General features: G+C 33.6%; 1 protein-coding gene across 2 annotated transcripts in view; it reads right to left on the bottom strand.

Annotated features, from left to right (window-relative positions):
- The window catches only part of LOC148952358 (uncharacterized), a 108,107-nt gene that overhangs the window by 60,377 nt on the left and 34,274 nt on the right, over window positions 1-13,456 (bottom strand). Inside the window, exon 1 of one of the 2 annotated variants that reach the window (XM_089088943.1) lies at window positions 1,480-1,613. The exons of the other annotated variant lie outside the window; for it this stretch is intronic. The gene's annotated coding sequence lies outside the window, so the exon portion shown is untranslated. Of the gene's footprint in view, window positions 1-1,479; window positions 1,614-13,456 lie in introns of those variants that run through there. 2 annotated transcript variants of the gene reach the window in all.

The raw sequence follows: 13,456 nt of genomic DNA, 5'->3' as shown, positions 1-13,456 counted from the left end.
TATATATATATATATATATATATATATATATATATATATATATATATATATATATATATATATATATATATATATATATATATATATATATATATATATATATATATTTGGTAAAAAAAATTTGGTTAAAAATTTTTTACCAAATATTGTATCGTAAATATATATATTACGATACATATTTTTTTTTTCAGACATAATGGGCAAATGGGAGTGTGGGCGTGGGAAGTGGATTAGTTGCCCTCCAATCACTTTCCACTATTAAAAAGGGCATTAGCCATTCTAATTTCCAATCAAATGAGCCCTTTTCCAAGATTCTACGACAATTCCTTCGATACAAATATATATTGTATGGTAAAAATATATATATATATAAATTTTGGTAAAAAAATTATATATATATATTTGGTAAAAAATTTGGTAAAAAAATAAAGAAGAACACGAAAATCTTCGCGTATTGACTGCACTTGAAATTCAAGTTTGTATCATATTTGTCAACACATATTTATTTGCCAAAACAAGGCTGCTAATATGTATATATATATATATATATATATATATATATATATATATATATATATATATATATATATATATATATATATATATATATATATATATATATATATATATATATATATATATATATATATATATATATATATATATATATATATATATATATATATATATATATATATATATATATATATATATATATATATATATATATATATATATGTGTGTGTGTGTGTACAGTACACACCACGTAGTCCTGTCCGCCCGGATTGTGTGGCACCTTTGAGTTTCAAATTGGGTTCCTTAAAAATCCTAAAGATAATTTCTAAATTATCATTTCCTGTATTTGATTAGTAGATTGACTTAGCAAATTTATTTAGATCACTATGCAAACAAGGAACTTAAAGACGCTTACACAAAATAAAGAAGAAAAAAGAGTGGGAAACCGTGGAATTTGGCAAGGGATTTCTGCCGCTCATGGAAAGTATAATAAATTCATAGAATTTGACCGAGAGGCTCTGTTTATTTTTACTTTGAAATTAATTTCATGTGATTTTTTATATTATTGGCTCTATTCGTTATTATAAAAGAACAGAGAAATTGCTTTAAATTCTTATAGCTGAGGACCAGATAATCCAGTTTCTCATATACATCCATGCATATATAAATATGCGTATTTATGCATATATATATATATATATATATATATATATATATATATATATATATATATATATATATATATATATATATATATATATATATTATCCCCCGTCGCCCCTATTCAGCAAACTTGGCCATTTGATACACACTAAATTTGAGAAAACCAACTTAGCAGCTCCGAAAATATCCTAGGTCGTTTCGTGGTCCGAATCTAAAAGCTTGGTGCTCATTATCAACAATTGTAGGATATGACAATTTACATTTTCAGGCAAATCTATGCAGATTAATAAAACTTTGTACCTCAAGAGTCAGCTGGTGGATGCTCCTAATTAGCAGATTTATCAAAAACAAATTTAAACAAAATCTCGGTCTCACACTGTAGAGTAGATTTGACTAAACAATAATAAACGTTCAGGTTCAGCCTATAGTTGAAACCTGTCACTTGTCGGACGGGTAGCTTATTTTGTATGGTCTCTGGAAGAAGCCCAACTTTGCAAATATAGTAGGAGATATCGCTTTAAAAGAGCCAAAAAGCACATATGATCTCATTTCTTTGCAAAAATATTTTTGTGATAAATTTGCTGAAATAAGTTGTATATGAAGTTTCACCTATATGTCTAAGGCGATCCACCATTAGCTGCGTTCTTCCTTTTAATATGTTTTTTGTTCTTGTACAGTATATGGAAGCCCACAAAAAATATCGACCCTTGATGAAAAAGCCGCGTAGAGTAGTCGAGCCGCTTAAAGTAACATAAATTTAGAAACCTCCATCCCTGCCCATGAACGAACGCAGGAGGGCCTTGGGGCTTATCTCACCCGTCCCGAAAACTGAAATTATTCATATGTTTTGAGCACTTCCTATTTAACTTGTGAAATATTTTCTTGTTTGTCCCCTCCCCCGAAATAATACCAATATACAGGCCTCTCCCTTCCTGAATAGTCAACCGTACTAAATCTATCGATCGTCGAATGTGTCAAGAAAAAAAAAGAAACCGTGGATTGTCCACTTTCAAAAATTGTCCATGCTTGCTGCCTAGCGCTAAGCGCGATAAAAGTGCCACCACCTGCTGTATAAAGTATGCCAAGTGGCGCACAAAGCGGCACGGAGGGGTTAAACTAATGGTGCTCCATAATTTGCACCAGATGGTGAAAGGGACACCCCCTGGAAAGGAATGTTGCCTATCAGAGATGCTACGAAATTACATAATAAAAACTGAGAAACAACAAAATTCTTCAGTATAAGAAGCTATGCTAATGTCCAAATCGAATAAAACAATTCTTTCATTACAAAAAATCGAATTTTTAATCCTTTATTTAAGGTTGCATGATGAGTAATTATTTTCCAACTTGCTGAAGTATAATTATTGTTCTTTTCATTTCTTCGGTTTAGAACGAAGTTCTTGGAACTTTTGTCTGAGTATTCTGGTCTACTAATACAAGTCTTGATCAAACCTAGTCTACTCTCCACTAAGTACTAAATTGTACATGCTTATACTTAAAAAAGACGACCAACAAAGCGCTAGTTTTCTATAATCATAAAAATATAACGAAATATCATCAGTTGGTTTATGTACATTATTGGCGGATCCTGGGAGGGGGCGCACGCTCCCCCTAACATAGTCTAAAGTAGTCTAATTTACTTAATTAACGCAAATCTGTGTTAATTAATCTTGCTCCTAACGCAAGTTTTTCGGATCAACCTATTTTGCGCCCTCCCCTCCAAAAAAAAATCCTGGATCCGCCCCTGATCTGCAATAGGATTATCGATATATGTTAGATAGGCTGTGAAGCAATAATTTTTGTTCGTTTTAAGTTTCAACGTCGCTCTTTGCCTCCTTCCGAGAAACTTATTTTTTTAAATTAATAATAATGAAAAGCAAATTACTTTGATGCACGTAGTACTTTCAGAATTTCCGATTTTAAAGCTTTAGTTAACACTGACGAGGATGGCTCGTATCATCCAAAGTCTGATTTCTGGATTCTTTTTATGTTTTCTTTCCGTCAAAATTTCAACTTGGGATAAATCCACGAGATGATAAATCGACTTTGAAAAAAACAAGTCAATAGACAGCTTGAATTCAAGCATTATCTCAGTAGGTGATGCAAACGGATATTGTACAACATACAATAAGAAAACAAACACGATGATCTCATAGAATCCATCAAAAAGTGACTCACTCAAACTTAGTCTTGAGGCCAAGTGAATTGTTGGACTTATTTTAAATGTGCTGATTGCTGAAGCGGGAGAGTACCTAAGACGCAGAGCTGCTTCTGAATGCTATTAAATAAAAAAACAAGTTTTTTAACTGAAAGTAAGGAGCGACATTAAAATTTAAAACGAACAGAAATTATTCCGTACACGAAAGGGGCTGTCCTCTCCTCAATACCTCGCTCTTTACGTTAAAGTTTTTTTTTGTTTTAAAAAATAAAGTTGTGTGACAGATTCAAACTTTAGCGTAAAGAGCAAGGTATTGAGGAGGGGACAGCCTCTTTCATATACGGAATAATTTCTGTTCGTTTTAAGTTTTAATGTCGCTCCTTACTTTCAGTTAAAAAAAAATTGTTTTTTTTAATTTAATTTCTGAATGTTTTTGAATTAATGCAGCTTTGATTTTGGCTCACCGTACATGAATAATCAATACGAAATTTGCGTATTAATTTTACTTTTTTTGCGAAATGGCTTTCACGAAATTTTGTTCTGGCGTAACTTACGAATTAACTTACGTAACGAACTTCTATATTCGCATGCTTTATTAAGTATATTAGGGAGTTTGCCCCCTAGTTGATACCTTGCTCTTTACGCTAAAGTTCGAATTTTGTTCCAATCACAAACCCCTGAATCACAAAGGCCGGTTAATTAGAATAGATAGCTCTTTTGAAAGTAATAAAAAAAAATTTAGCGAAAAGGGCGAGGTATTGACTAGGGGGCAAACCCACTCATATACGTAATAATTTCTGTTTGTTTTGAGTTTTAATGTTGCTCCTTACTTTCAGTTGAAAAGACTTTTTTTTTTTAAATTTCTGATCGTTTTTTAAATAATGCTGGGAAATCCGACGCCCCCTTCATAGAAATATCCCTTCCCCCAAGGAAACATCCTCCATGGAAGGATCCTCCCACTTAACCCCCTCCCGACCCCCCTATCAGAAAAAAATCCCTCCTGAAACGTCCTTATACTTCCCATTAACCAATACTATATGTAAACAATTGGCAAAGTTCATAACTTCCAGCCCTTCCCCTGGGAACTGTGGGGGATTGAGTCATCCTCAAAGACATGTTTATTAGATTTTCGTCTATGCTGAAAAAATGGCTATCTCAAAATTTTGATTGGGTGACTTTGGGAAAAAAATGAGCGTGGGAGGGGGTCAAATTGCCCTCCAATTTTTTTGTTCGCTTAAAAAGGGTACTAGAACTTTTAATTTGCGTTCAAATGAGCCCTCTTACAATATTCTAGGACTACTTGATCGATACGATCACCCCTGAAAAAAAACAAAAACAAAAAAAAAAAAAAAAACAAACAAATAAACACGCATCCGTGATCTTTCTTCTGACAAAAAAATACAAATTCTACATTTTTGCAGATAGGAGCTTGAAACTTCCGCACTAGGGTTTTCTGATACGCTGAATCCGATGGTGTGATTTTCATTAAAGTTCCATGACTGTTTGGGGGTGTTTACCCCCTTTTTTAAAAATAAGACAAATTTTGTAAGGCGCGTAACTTTTGATGGGTAAAACTAAACTTAATGAAACTTATATATTTGAAATCAGCATAAAAATTTAATTCTATTGATGTATCTATGGGTATCAAAATTCGGGTTTTTAGAGTTTCGGTTACTATTGAGCCGGGTCGCTTACTTACAGTTCGTTACCACAAACTGTTTGATACGCCACTCACTCAAGATTACGATGTGTAAAACTCGAGAACAAACCAATTTTTTTGTTACTTAAGAAACAAATTTGGACTATATATTTGCACATTAGGGGGGGGGGGTAAAGTAGAGCTGACCTGCCTTCAAAATGTGTTAGGTACAATTATTCTGCATATTATTGTTAAATTTTTTTTAAATTTAATTTCTGATCGTTTTTAAATAATACCGGGAAATCCAGCCGTTATGTACAAATATATAGCCCAAATTTATATATTTCCCATCTATTCTGTAGCTTGTCTTTGTCTTGTCTCACGCTAAGCTGAAAGAAACTAACGAAGAAACCGGTTTGTTCTTGAGTTTTACACAGCGTAAACTTGAGTGAGTGGCGTAAATTACACAAGTACCAAAATTATGCTGTACATTATGTACAAATATATAGCCCAAATTTATATTTTCCCATCAATTCTGTCACTTGTCTTTGTCTTGTCTCACGCTAAGCGGAAAGAAACTCACGAAGAAACCAGTTTTTCTTGAGTTTTACACAGCATAAACTTTAGTCAGTTGCGTATAGTGCACAAGTACAAAAATTCCTTCCCCCTACGGAAAATAAAAAAGAAAAACTCCAGTAAAATTCTCAATTTTGGCAAGCCTTATTTTCCACGGGGGGGGGGATATATTCCGGGGGAGTATTTTTCGCGGGGAGATATTTTCCGGGGCATATTTTCCGCAGGGGGTATTTTCTGTGGAGAATCGACGGGGGAGGGAGGGGGTAAACGCCTAGAACCAGTTTTATAGCTTGTAAAGCTATATTGTCTGACACCATAATTGGTGTCATTGAATCACCCATAAATAAAAACTTTTACTGAATTGAGTCTAAAAGTAAGATTAAATATTTCTAACGAAAAAAGAACAAGTATCACTTTCACTAGAATAGTTTGAAGGTCAGCCTTTTGACCTTCAACCTTTTTTTCGACCTTCAAGTTTGAGTGTCAACCTTTGTAGTGACAACCTTTGTAGTTCCTTTGTGGTTTACCAACTTATTGCAAGCAAAGGGGAAATAACACATTTGGGGACGTATCTGAGTTGTAGGTACCATATCAAATACAGAAAAGCAATTGAATCAGCTGATCCAACCTAATAAATTTTGGGGGATTAGGTAGAGACCCCAACTTGACACGAAATTTCTTATGAGGGGCTGTCTTCTTTCAAAAGTTGTGTACATCAACTAGTGCACACCACAAATGGTGCACGGGTTGTGTGAAGTGTGCGTTGTGTGGTGCGAAGAAGTGTGGTTTCGTGAACAAGTGACCCTTCCCGAAATGTAAACTCCATGCTAGAGATTAGACAACTTCTTGACCATACACATTGTTTTTTGAATTGCCGCTGCTGATTCATGCTCTGGAAAATTGTAGGAAGTGGCATCATAAAGTTTGTTTAGTTTTTTTTGCTCACAAAACAATATTCATGATATACTGTCTGGTAATAGGAGAATTATGATGTAAAGTATTTACTTTTTCTATTTCCTTTCTAGGATATCCGGTTGAAGCTCAAATGACAAAAAAGTTTTTTTAAGACTTTATTGTTTGGCCTGCTATTTGTATGCCAGAGAAAAATTTTCAGCAATTTTTAACAAAATACACCCTTTTAAAAATCTGGACACAAATAGTAGTGTTTAATTTAGTTTCATACCTCTTCTAGTTGACCTGACATAGAAAACTTGATACCATTCACAAAAAAATCTGTTTACTTTCTTTGATAGCTTGGATACACTTATGCTATTTTTGATTTGGTAAAATTTTAAGAGCAAAATAGACCACTGAAAGTTTGAACATAATACCCTCAGTCGTCCTTGGGATACTGCTGGGATGCCTTATTGGGAATTAGCATTAACACAGTTCATTTTGATTTCATCTTAAGGCAATTTTGTTTTTAAACATAATGGGCAAATGGGAGTGTGGGCGTGGGAAGTGGATTAGTTGCCCTCCAATCACTTTCCACTATTAAAAAGGGCATTAGCCATTCTAATTTCCAATCAAATGAGCCCTTTTCCAAGTTTCTACGACAACTCCTTCGATACAAAGTGCCCTGGTCTAAAGAAGAAAAAAAAAAATACATTGTGCCAACATCGTTCTTTACTTAGGCAGCGCAATATATATATATATATATATATATATATATATATATATATATATATATATATATATATATATATATATATATATATATATATATATATATATATATATATATATATATATATATATATATATATATATATATATATATATATATATATATATATATATGATATATATATATATATATATATATATATATATATATATATATATATATATATATATATATATATATATATATATATATATATATATATATATATATATATATATATATATATATATATATATATATATATATATATATATATATATATATATATATACATATATATATATATATAACAGTGAACTTGATACACAGAAAGATGTTTTGGTGGACCTTTGGGCGCCGGAAGTGGAGTGTCTGTTTACGAAAAAAGGAAAATAGGTGACTGCGTGTCTGTTTCTTATCTTGACTATGCTGAACAGATCAGGGTGAAATAAAATATTTGTAGATGAGAGAATTCAAACATAGGTACAAAAATACTGAATTGCACTATAATTTTGTAAAATGTACGATATTTTGTGGAACTGTACCAGTAGAAGTGAAATGTACCAAAATTGTACAATTGTATCACGTTTGGCATCACTGAAAGTAGTGTTGGGCGATATTCAATATCGATATTGATATATCGATATATCAGAGCAAATATCGATATCGAATATCAAATCAAAAACATCGATATCCAAAACGAAATGTGAACATGTATGACTATTTTCGGCCTTTTCTGCTACTGGTAAACGTCCTGCAGATAAGACCAAACATAAAAAATTGTTTGGGAAACGAGCGAGAAGAAGAACAATGATGTATTTAATCCATTGACTCATACATGTTGATACACAGCATACTTACCTGTATCCATAAGTTGGTATAGCCTGTTCTCAAACTCAAAATACGTTTAGTCAGGAGGACTTCCAAATGTTGCTAAGAACCTCCAAAAGGCCTTGGCTGTATTAATGCCTTCTAAGCTGACAGGCCTTGCTCATGTAAAAGAAAATTGGCTTTCACTAATTAATCCAAATATAAAGGATTCATTCAGTTTAGCGTTTCCATCAAAAGGTACGAGCCTGAGAAAATTTATGTTATTTTTGAGGAAGGAGAGAAAGTCCCCAAGAAGTCAAAGAATGTTAAATAAAAGCATACCATAAAATTCAGTATATTATAGAACCCTATTCGTAAAGATTTTAACCTCCCGTCAGCGTAAATGTAGAATTTATTATTTTTTGTCAGAATAAAAATCACGGATGCATGTTTATTTATTCCTCTTTCTTTCGCCAGCGTGATCGCATCAATTCAAAGGCCCAAGAATGTTGGAAAAGTGCTTGTTCGAAAGAAAAGAACAGTTCTAGTTCCCTTTTAAGGTGACCCGAGATATTGGAGAGCCAATAGCCCCCCTCTCTCGGCCTTTTTCCCTGAAAACACTCAATCCCAATTTTGAGATATTCATTTTGTTCACCATAGCTGAAAGATCGAAAAAATGGTCCACCGGAGATAGCCTGACTCCCTGCAACCTGATGAAAGGGTTTTCAGTTATGAATTTCCCTATTGTTTACGCATATTATTTTTCATTTCTAAGTAACCAGGCCTTGTTCGGGGAGGGGAGCTTGTCGGTGGGGGGCTATTCCACAGGTAGAAGGTCCCATGGTCGGGGAAGTGTCCCGGGCTGAGCTAACAAGGGGGAATTTTACAGCGGAGAATTTGTCATAACTCCTATACGAAATTCATCATAATGTTTCTCTGCCGATTCAATTTTTAATGTAGAGATGTTCCGAGGAAATTGTCATGATCCCCCCATGGTGCCAGGGGGAACGGCTGTAAGTTATTAATTTTGTCTGTTGTTGACATATAGTTTCTGTTATTTGGAAGTAAACAGACATTTTTAGGGAAGGACATTTTGCGCAAGGGGATTTTCCACGGCGAGACTTTTCCATGGGCAGGGAAGTTTCCAAAGATGAACTTATAAGGAGAAATATGACACGGGAGAATTTGCCAGAACTCTTATATCAAATTTATTTTATTTTCTATTTGCTGATTCAATTTAACATCTATAGATGTTCCGGGGATATTATCCGTGGTAAATTTTCAGAGAGGTTAAAATGGCTTGGGATATCTTTTTTTGGGAGAAGCGGAGTTCCCACGGGTGAATTTTGCCATGGGAAAGTTTTCAGTTCTTCGTGGCGGAATTTTTCACAGGAGATATTCTCCATGTGGAAATTTTTCGCGGGAGAAATTTTTCATCAGAGGATTTTCCATGGAAGAAACTTTCCATTCGGAGGATGGGATTTCAATGAAAAATTACCTGCTGAAGGAGTTTTCCGGCATGATTTGAAAAAGATCAAAAATTAAATGAAAGACAAGTCTTTTTTTTCAAATAAAAATAGGCGTAAGAGAAATTTCTAGGTGAAATTGTCCGCAAGAAAATATCTGGGGGGAATTTTAAGCAGGGACGGATTTTTAGTGATGATTTCCTGGTATTAAATGAAAACAACCAAAAATAAATAAATTTTTTTTTCAGCGGAAACTAGGGAGACATACTGCAACTTGAAACAAAAAGAAATCCTACCGTATGCGAGGGGAGTTACCCCTCCTTTAAAAATCTCCCAATGTTTCAAAACAGATTCTGGAAACCAAGGGCTACTTAAGAAGAATAAGGAACTTGTTTTTAAAATACCTGAAAAAACATATATGAAGGGCACTCTTCTCATATACAGACCAATTTCTATTTGTGTTCAGTTGCAATGATGAACCTTACTTTCAGTTGAAAAAACCTGTTTTTTTTTTTTTTATTTAATCACTGAAAGGTAGAACAAATGCTCAGGGAAAAAACATTGACATGTCACTGAGTTTGAATAGCCAAAAGTAGTCAGTAGGTCATATTTCTTTACCCTGAGCCTGAGTAATTTCAAGTCTAGATTTCTATGATATTCACTCTTGTAATCGAATTTTGTTTTTATTGCTTGATTTTCTATTATTCAAAGTTTATAAAAATTGTGCAAAATACACTTTTATTATAATTGTTGGTACTTTTCTATCAGCCTGTACACATTCGAGAGTTTGGATCTACAGGTACGGGGTAGAAACAACCGCTATGCTTGGGAAATAGATAGGATATAATAATAATATTAATATAATAATATATATTGAATCTATAATATGCGTACCATTCAGAATCAGGGATAGCAGATGCGGATAAAGACTCATCGCTTTTAGAGGACAGAAAACGCCAAAGGAGAGAAGGATTAATTTTGGCCCGTGTATATTCGATATCAATCATCTTTTTTCATATTTAAAAAAATTCATAATAAAAAATCATCAATCATATATATATTTTGGACTGTATATTTGCACACTAGGGGGTTGGTGGGGTGTGGGTTAAGTATAGCGGGGCTGCATGCAATAAGTAACCTAACCTAAATAAACCAAAATACCAACTAAATATTTATTAAAACATAGCTACAATGTAGTTTCCCACTGAATCGAAGCTAATTGTCTCCGTATACAAACAGCAATAAACCGGTTGTTGTATGATTTTATAAATTCAGATTCTTGAGTGTGTAGTGGCTAACAGATAAGTACCCAATTTTTTTTTAACTTTGCAAAGCCAAGAGTTAATCTGAATAAAAACTGATCTGAAACATCGAAATCGATATATCGATTATCGAATATCGAAAGTAAAAATATCAATATATCGTTTAATCATATTATCGCCCAACACTAACTGAAAGGCATTGAAAATTAGTTAGGTTCATTGCCTGTTAAAGCTAACCTATTTCGATAAGTACTTCAGCTGATACCTGCGGGCGGAATTAACCACCAGCAAGTCTAATCAGCTTCCAAAAATTGTTAATTATTGAAGAGACCAATTTTCTTTCTTCAATTCTTGTCGATCTGATAGTTTAATTTATTATTATGTTTCTATGAAGAAATGCCAAAAAAAATATTAACTTCTGTTTTTGTATAACAACTTGAACGAATTTTAAATGATTATATAAACAATGTAAAAATTCACAAAATCTTCTCCAATTTTTACTTTTATAAAATCCAATTTAAACCGAGAGTATTTTTTTTTTTACTATGGATTTGTGAAACTTCTTACAAAAGAATTGCTGAGTTCTGGATGCTTTCAAACAGGGTTGCCATCACGAGTTATTTCTCTGACCTGCCATCACGGTCAGGTTCTGTGATACTCTTAATCTGATGTTTTGATTATCCTTAAGATTCCTTAACTTTTAGGGGTTCCCCCCCCCCTTTTTCAAAATCAGGGAAATTTTCTCAGGCTCGTAACTGTTGACTGGTATTATTAAACTTTATGTGTCTTATATATTTGGAATCAACATGAAGTTCAAAGAAGATAAATATATCACAAATGCTTTAATTGTGCATGGAACTAGAATAGCCAGCTAGTTCAGAAAAAAAATTCCTTCCCACTACGGAAATAAAAAAAAAACTCAAATAAAATTCTCAAATTTGGAAAGTCTTATTTTCCATGGGGGAGTATTTTTTGGGAGGGGTATTTTCCGGGGAGGTATTTTCCACGGGGGTATTTTCCTCAACAGGGGGAGGGGAGATTGTCTGGGGATGTTTTCCGCGGGAGGTATTTTCCAGGGGGGGGGGGAGGTAATTTTCGGGAAGGTAAACACCGGCCACCATTAAGAGGAAACTTTTAGCGTATGTTTAGAGGGATATTGAAAAACAAAAGGTTTTATGTGCGCTCTGCTATTAAGGCTACTACTGCTGCTGGTACAACAGCTATTGCCACAACTAAAATTAAGGGTATTAAGGTGAAGCTTTCAGGAAATGTTTAGGGGGTTTTGAACTAAGTCAAAGCACACTAGGAGCATTTATATTGTCAAAAGGGTGTACCAGCAAATAGCAAAATCTATGCTACTTCTCTACTACTACTACCACTACTCCTACTGCTACTGCTATTTACTGCTATTGTCGAGATTAATGGTATTAAAGTGAAATTTCCAGGGAAAATTTAGGAGAAGTTTCAGTCAAATTAAAACCCTTTTTTGCATTCCGGTCACCAAATAGGATGTAATAGCGATTTCAGAGGAACGAGCTAAATTAAAAAAAAAAAAAAACTTTAAAGCCTGTTGAGAGTGAAAAACTCAAAAGACATACTTTAACTACTGCTATTACTTTTTCTAATACTACTCCTGTTACAAATATACTTCTACTGAGACACAGAGTATGACAGTTAAGCCGTCAGGGAATATCTAGGGGCATTTTGAAGTAAATCGAAACATACTTCCTGTGTCTGTGTGCAGGTTGTCTAAATGTCAGATTAAATATATTCAAGAACTGTCTATTGTACTCAGTTGAAAATTTCAATGCATATACAGGAAGATGTGGAACTAACCAAATGTGTTATGTCCATACTATTACTACTACAACTGGTTCTGCTAATACCAATGCCACGACAATCGTTACTATTGTAACTAATACTGTTTGTACGACTTTCAGGGAATTTTGAAGACAATCTAGAACTAGATCAAAATACTTTACGTCGATGCAGGTTTTTATGGTGTAAAACTTTACCCCAGAAACAACTTAGACTATTGATTCAAAACTGTTAGGGCATGTTAGGGTGAATGTTGAACCAACTAAAAGATACTATTTACATATTACTACTACTTGTTCTTCTGCTAGTAATACTTCTATTAAGGCTAAAGGTATTAAGGAAAAATAGTCATTGAGGTGTAAATAAAATTGAATAGAGTATGTGTATGCAGGCTGTCAAAAGGGCACATCAGCAGTATCTTAATGACGGCTTAGAGTATTAAGTTTAAGCTTTCAGGAAGTTGAACTAATAAAAGTGCAACATGTGTATAATAATCCAGCTAGCAGTAGTAGTACTAATACTACTACTACCACAACTATTAGTACTACTACCATTAACTCTAATTGTATTAAATGAATATTTTAAGGGCCTACTGGGGGGCATGTTGGTTTAAATAAAAACACACAAGGTGCAAGTAAGTTATCAAAAAGACGGATCAGCAATGACTGCAATGTATCAGAAACAGCCTAAAGTATTAATTTAAAACTTTCCAGGCATGAGGAATAAATGTGTTGAAGCAGGCCAAAAAAGCATTTGTAAATACTACACTGCTACTACTACTGCTATTGTTGCTATTACCACCCCCAAAGTTCCCGCTACCATGTCTGCTGCTAGGAATAAAAATTCTCATCATCCTTTTATTTATAATACAATCGGCCCCGT

The sequence above is a fragment of the Artemia sp. Qi Xiang Cuo genome, chromosome 5 (assembly GCF_049724085.1).
Source record: "Artemia sp. Qi Xiang Cuo chromosome 5, ASM4972408v1, whole genome shotgun sequence".
Classification (NCBI taxonomy): domain Eukaryota; kingdom Metazoa; phylum Arthropoda; class Branchiopoda; order Anostraca; family Artemiidae; genus Artemia; species Artemia sp. Qi Xiang Cuo.
The sequence above is the reverse complement of the archived record's forward strand: the minus strand, read 5'-3'. Positions and strand labels throughout refer to the sequence as shown.